This window comes from Oncorhynchus mykiss, chromosome 6 (genome assembly GCF_057628025.1).
Source record: "Oncorhynchus mykiss isolate SJ-2025 chromosome 6, ASM5762802v1, whole genome shotgun sequence".
In the NCBI taxonomy this organism is placed as follows: domain Eukaryota; kingdom Metazoa; phylum Chordata; class Actinopteri; order Salmoniformes; family Salmonidae; genus Oncorhynchus; species Oncorhynchus mykiss.
Window position 1 is genome coordinate 58,200,474 of NC_143027.1, and position 7,714 is coordinate 58,208,187.

The 7,714-nt window shown below is 47.7% G+C and overlaps 1 pseudogene; it reads right to left on the reverse strand.

The window, feature by feature from the left end:
- Positions 1 to 171: 171 nt before the first annotated feature.
- On the reverse strand, positions 172 to 7,281 carry LOC149982935 (general transcription factor II-I repeat domain-containing protein 2A-like; annotated as a pseudogene).
- Positions 7,282 to 7,714: the final 433 nt, after the last annotated feature.

Below are 7,714 nucleotides of genomic sequence, written 5' to 3' on the forward strand. Positions count from 1 at the left end.
AGAGCTGGTGTAGTAGGATTCAATCTTAATCCTGTATTAACTCTTTGCTTGTTTGATGGTTCGTCTGAGGGCATAGCGGGATTTCTTATAAGCGTCCGGATTAGTCTCCCGCTTGGATTAGTCTCCCGCTTAGTCTCATCCTTGGCTTCTGGTTAGGATATGTACGCACAGTCACTGTGGTGGGGCAAGGTATGGAATGGCAGGCATGCTCAGGGTCAGGCCAGGCAGAACGGTCAAAACTGGGAAGGACAAGAAAACAGGAGCAGGGGAACAAACCATGGTAGGTTTCACAAAACAAAATAAACTGGCTACAGACAAACAGAGAACACAGGTATAAATAAAAAAGAGGATAATGGGGAAGATGGGCGACACCTGGAGGGGGTGGAGACAAGCACAAAGACAGGGGAAACAGATCAGGGTGTGACAGCATTATTAAGTTTGCAGATGACACAACGGTGGTAGGCCTGATCACCAATGACAATGAGACAGCCTATAGGGAGGAGGTATGAGACCTTGGCAGTGTGGTGCCAGGACAACAACCGCTTCCTCAACGTCAGCAAGACAAAGGAGCTGAAAATGGACGGCCGGAGGGAAACGGAGGGCCGAGCACACCTCCATTCAGGAAATGGAGGGTTGAGCATGCCCCCATTCACATCCGAGAGGCTGTAATGGAGCGGGTCGAGCGCTTCAAGTTCTTTGGTGTCCACATCACTAAAGATCTATCATGGTCCACACACACTAACATAGTCAGCTTAGTGGTTACAGCATTGGACCAGTAACAGAAAGGTCGCTGGTTCGAAAACCCGAGCCGACAAGGTGAAAAATCTGTCGATGTGCTCTTGAGCCAGGCACTTAACCCTAACTTTCTCCAGGGTGACCCTGTAAAACAACATATGCACCTATCTGGTGTATGTGACAATAAAAACTTCGAAGAAATGTGTATGGGCCTTCAGAGTTCTACAGCTGCACCATTGAGAGCATCTTGACTGGCTGCATCACCTCTTGGTAAGGCAACTGCTTGGCATCCAAACGCAAGGTGCTACAGAGGGTAGTACGTATGGCCCAGTACATCACCGGGGCCAAGATAGACCCAATCTGCAACCAACATGACCCTGAACAGCTTCTACCCCCAAGCCATATGACTGCTAAATAGTTTAAGTAGTTAACCAAATAGCTACTCGGACTATCTGCATTGACCATTTTTGACTCATCACATACGCTGCTGCTACTGTTTATTATCTATCCTGTTGACTTGTCACTTTATTCCTAGTTATATGTACATACTGTATCTTCCTCAATTACCTCTTACCCCTGCTCTTTGCCTTGGTACTGGTACCCCGTGTATATAGAAAAGTTATCATTACTCATTGTGTGTTTATTATTATTTCTGTTATTTCTATATTTTATTTATTTCTGCATTGTTGGGAAGGGCCCGTAAGTAAGCATTTCACTGTTAGTCTACACCTGTTGTTAGACAGGTGCTCCTAGACCTTAGTGCTGCTTTTGATACCATCGATCACCACATTCTTTAGGAGAGATTGGAAACTCAAATTGGTCTACACGGACAAGTTCTGGCCTGGTTTAGCTCTCATCTGTTGGAAAGATATCAGTTTGTCTCTGTAGATGGTTTGTCCTCTGACAAATCAACTGTAAACTGCGGCTATGGAACCCTGACCTGTTCACCGGACGTGCTACCTGTCCCAGACCTGCTGTTTTCAACTTTCTAGAGACACCAGGAGCGGTAGAGATATTCTGAATGATCGGCTATGAAAAGCCAACTGATATTTACTCCTGAGGTGCTGACATGTTGCACCCTTGACAACCACCGTGATTATTATTATTTGACCCTGCTGGTCATCTATGAACATTTGAACATATTGGCCATGTTCTGTTTATAATCTCCACCCTGCACAGCCAGAGGACTGGCCACCCCTTATAGCCTGGTTCATCTCTAGGTTTCTTCCTAGGTTCTGGCCTTTCTTGGGAGTTTTTCCTAGCCACCATGCTTCTACACCTGCATTGTTTGCTGTTTGGTGTTTTAGGCTGGGTTTCTGTACAGCACTTTGAGATATCAGCTGATGTAAGAAGGGCTTTAAAAATAGATTTGATTTGTTTACAGAGCATGTGATGAATATAATTTATTTGACATGTTATTCTCCTCACATGTGAAAAAATGTAATGCATATGAAAATATGGTTTCACATGTCAAATTTAAGTTCAACGTGTCAAAACTGATATTTCACATGTGAAAAAGCAAATCTGACCTCTTTTTCTGTAAGGGACATCAATTTTAAGGAAGCCACATGGGGAAGAGGGGGATTGGGAGGCAGAATAATTTATCTAAATGTAAATTCTTTGTGCCTTAATAAAAGCGATTCTTTCTGACTCAGCTGGGATTTAATCTCTTTTTGGCCAGTGTGTATCACCTCTGACTTCCTCCCCTTGCATCCCCTCAGCATTTTCACCCAATCATATCGGTGTGATCAGGCATGTGTCTGACTTTGATTATTTCCGTTCTCATATGATAGTGAAAGAGCAGAAATGTGTTTTAAATCATCATTATCAGTCTAATATATTGTATGTTTCAAGTTTAACTTGAACCCTAAACATGTAATGGGAGTATTGTTCCTCATTACAAACAAATCATTGTGACTCAGATTTTACTGGATATTGCTCATCATACTAGGTAGGGGCACTGAGTCATTTCATGGTTTTCTAATGTGAACACAAAACCATTGAGACTGTTTCAGTACCAGATGTAGACTTTAAAAGATTGCCTCAGATTAGAAACAGTATTGAGGTGTCGACTGTATGTATGTCTACATCAGGCCTGGGCAATTATTTTCCATGGAGGGCCACATTAGAATATATTTTTTGCCATCGCGGCCAGAACCATATTACAGGATTATACATCATGTGTTGACAGATATATCTACTGTAAATCACATCTAGATATGGTACTTATTTGACTTTTTTAACATGCACAGAAATAAACCACATCCATGTTCTCCTTTTGGTAGGTATTTTCATTATTAAACAATGAATGAACTACACGGAGGGAAAAGTACACTGTGCATTCAGCACCATGGACAGAACTCTTGTTAACGGGTATGCACAAAAACACAAGAGAGAGAGAGAGCTCAACATTATATTTAAACTACTCAATCAGTGTGAGGAGTGAAGTCTCTGATGGGGATTGATTAGAGCAGTGAAGTCAGGTATAGTTTCTGACGTCGCTATGCACAGGATTTCTGAGAGGTGAGAGTCAGTAAGAGATGATCTGTGCCTTGTTATATTTCATCACTGAAAATATCTGTTCACATACTGTACATAGGTTGACCCAAACAGTACAAACATCTTCTGAGCATGACTCCTAATCTTTGGAAGGTTTTGTTCATCGAGAGATGCATAGAACCTCGTCAGTGACATTGTTTTGAATAGTTCTCCAATCACTGCATCAGACTGAAGACCGATATGCTCAAGTTGCAGGTCAGTGGGAGCGTTATCCACATTGAAGGTGAAAGGAGATGAAACCAACAACATGCCATTTTCTAACACTTTGAAATCCTCCAAAATGACGAGAAAACTTACCGTTCAACGCATGCAGCATCGTTGTATTCTTCTCCCGCTGATCATCTGATAGGGAACAGACTAGTAGTGTCAGTAGGTCATCTGATAGGGAACAGACTAGTAGTGTCGGAAGGTGGGTGAGATTGTTGGCTTCTACTTGGCGCGTCAGGAGGAGTAACTTTCCCTTGAAGGCTTTGACAAGGCTGTACATCTGATGTGCAAAAAGGCCCTTCCCTTGTAGTTTGGACTTCAGTTCATTCATGAGGGCCATGATGTCCACACTGAAGGCAACATCAGCCAACCATTCTTTATCTTGCATTTGAGGGAAATCCACATATTTTCCTTTCATTTGCAAAAGCTCAGCAATCTGGTCCCACATTCTTTTAAGCACCTTCCCTAAATTCAGCCATCTCACGTTTGTGTGGTAGGGGAGATCTTCATGACCCGACTCTGTCTCTACTAACAGTGTAACGGTTTTCTTTGGGTGAAGTAGAGTCGGACCAAAATGCAGCGTGGTTGTTATTCATGATTTTTTAATGAAGAAAAACTATACATGAATAAACTAAACAAAACAAGAAAAGTGAAAACCTAAACAGTCCTATCTGGTGCAAACACAGAGACAGGAACAATCACCCACAAAACCCTAAACATGGTTCCCAATCATAGACAATGACTAACACCTGCCTCTGATTGAGAACCATATCAGGCCAAACATAGAAATAGACAAACCAGACACACAACATAGAATGCCCACCAAGCTCACATCCTGACCAACACTAAAACAAGGAAAACACACACGAACGATGGTCAGAACGTGACAGTACCCCCCCCTCCAAGGTGCGGACTCCGAACGCACAACCTAAACCTATAGGGGAGGGTGTGGGTGGGCATCTGTCCGCGGGGGCGGCTCTGGCGCTGGACGTGGACCCCACTCCATAATTGTCTTAGTCCACCTCCTTAGCGTCCCTAGATAGGCGACCCTCGCCGCCGACCTTGGCCTAGTAGTCCTCACCAAGGGCCCCACTGGACTGAGGGGCAGCTCGGGACTGAGGTAGCTCGGGACTGAGGGGTAGCTCGGGACTGAGGGGTAGCTCGGGACTGAGGGGAAGCTCGGGACTGAGGGGAAGCTCGGGACTGAGGGGTAGCTCGGGACTGAGAGGAAGCTCGGGACTGAGAGGAAGCTCAGCACTGAGAGGAAGCCCAGGCAGGTAGTTGGCTCTGGCAGATCCCGGCTGGCTGGCAGTTCTGGCAGATCCTGGCTGACTGGCAGTTCTGGCAGATCCCGGCTGACTGGCGGATCCTGGCTGACTGGCGGATCTGGAAGATCCTGGCTGAATGGCGGATCCTGGCTGAATAGCGGATCCTGGCTGACTGGCGGATCTGGAAGATCCTGGCTGACTGGCAGCTCTGGCTGCTCCATGCTGACTGGCAGCTCTGGCTGCTCCATGCTGACTGGCTGCTCTGGCTGCTCCATGCTGACTGGCTGCTCCATGCTGACTGGCGACTCTGGCTGCTCCATGCTGACTGGCGGCTCTGGCTGCTCCATGCTGACTGGCGGCTCTGGCTGCTCCATGCTGACTGGCGGCTCTGGCTGCTCCATGCTGACTGGCGGCCCTGGCTGCTCCATGCTGACTGGCGGCTCTGGCTGCTCCATGCTGACTGGCGGCTCTGGCTGCTCCATACAGACTGGCAGCTCTGGCGGCTCCTTGCAGACTGGCAGCTCTGGCGGCATCCTGCAGACTGGCAGCTCTGGCGGCTTCCTGCAGACTGGCAGCTCTATGCAGACTGGCAGCTCCTTGCAGACTGGCAGCTCCTTGCAGACTGGCAGCTCCTTGCAGACTGGCAGCTCTATGCAGACTGGCAGCTCTGGACAGGCAGGAGACTCTGGCAGCGCTGTAGAGGCGGAAGGCTCTGGCAGCGCTAAACAGGCGGGAGACTCCGACAGCGCTGTAGAGGAGGAAGGCTCTGACTGCTCTGAACAGGCGGGAGACTCCGGCAGCGCTGTAGAGGAGGAAGGCTCTGGCAGCGCTAGATAGGCGGGAGACTCCGGCAGCGCTGGAGAGGAGGAAGGCTCTGGCAGCGCTGGACAGACGAGGCGCACTGTAGGCCTGATGCGTGGTGCTGGCACTGGTGGTACTGGGCCGAGAACACGCACAGGAAGCCTGGTGCGAGGAGCTGCCACCGGAGGGCTGGTGCGTGGTGGTACTGGGTAGACCGGACCATGCAGGCGCACTGGAGCTCTTGAGCATCGAGCCTGCCCAACCTTACCTGGTTGAATACTCCCGGTCGCCCTGCCAGTGCGGCGAGGTGGCATAGCCCGCACTGGACTATGCAGGCGAACCGGAGACACCGAGCGCAAGGCTGGTGCCATGTAAGCCGGCCCAAGGAGACGCACTGGGGACCAGATGCGTAGAGCCGGCTTCATGGCACTTGGCTCGATGCTCACTCTAGCCCGGCTGATACGCGGAGCTGGAATGTACCGCACCGGCACTGGAGACACAGTGCGCACCACAGCATAACACGGTGCCTGCCCGGTCTCTCTAGCCCCCCGGTAAGCACAGGGAGTTTGCGCAGGTCTCCTACCTGGCATAGCCATACTCCCTGTGAGCCCCCCCCCAATACATTTTTGGGGCTGACTCTCGGGCTTTCTTCCGCGCCGCCGTGTTTCTTCGCCAACTCCATTCTCCGATAACCTTCCGCGCACTGCTCCATCGAATCCCAGGCGGGCTCCGGCACTCTCCTTGGGTCGACCGCCCACCTGTCTATCTCCTCCCAAGTAGTATAGTCCATACTCTTGCTGTCCATAACGACCTCACATGTCCATTCCTCCAATTGCTGCTGTTGCCCGTTACCACGCCGCTTGGTCCTGTTGTGGTGGGTGATTCTGTAACGGTTTTCTTTCGGTGAAGTAGAGTCGGACCAAAATGCAGCGTGGTTGTTATTCATGGTTTTTTAATGAAGGAAAACTATACATGAATAAACTAAACAAAACAAGAAAAGTGAAAACCTAAACAGTCCTATCTGGTGCAAACACAGAGACAGGAACAATCACCCACAAAACCCAACACCAAACAGGCTACCTAAATATGGTTCCCAATCAGAGACAATGACTAACCATATCAGGCCAAACATAGAAATAGACAAACCAGACACACAACATATAATGCCCACCCAGCTCACGTCCTGACCAACACTAAAACAAGTAAAACACACACGAACGATGGTCAGAACGTGAGAAATAGTGAGACAAACTGCCCGTGGTTTAAAGATTTTGCTCTTTTGAAGTTTACCACTTTAAATGACTGTATCCACAACATGTCTCATTTTCAGAACACATTGAAAGAGCACCTCCTGATGAAAGATACAATGCAGGAAAATCATTTTCTGATCTCGGTTCAGCTGAGCTACTTGATCTTGTATCCTTTTCAAAAGGCCAATGTTTTTTCATGTCAAGTTTGGGCACCCATCATTGGTCACGCTGGACAACTTTTCAAAACTCAGTCCCAGCTTTGCCACACAGTTATTAACCTCCTCCAATAAATATTTCCCTGTGGCTGTGCTCTTCATTGACTACACTGAGTAGTCAAAGTATGGGGCTATGCCTCATAAGAATATCAACAACTGCACGGTGTCACGTGCATCACTGCTCTCATCCAGGGCCAAGGAGAAATATGTGAAATCCTTTACCTTGTCTTTCAACTGTTGTTCCATATTCTTTGTGATGTCCTCAACACGCCGTGTCACTGTTAGTCTTGACAGGTAAACATTATCTTTCTTGTCAGGGCAAAGGATTGCTGCAGAGTCAATTAAACATTCTTTAATGGATTCGCCCTCAGCGAATGGCTTGCCATGTTTAGCAATTTTGTTGGACAGTACATATCTAGCTCTTGCAATTCCGTCGTTTGCTGAATGCAGTTTTGTGAAAAGTTCTTTGTGCTTTTGCAACTGAGAAAGCAACTCTTTCGATGCACTTGCCCTCTGCTCAGAAGACATATTCCTATATTTCTCTGCATGTTTCGTCTGGAAGTGTCTGGACAAGTTGTAGTCCTTCAAGACAGCGATGCTCTCTTTGCACACTAAGGACACAGCTTTCCCTGATACCTCAATAAAGAAATATTTCGATGTCCACTCTTGCTGGAACACC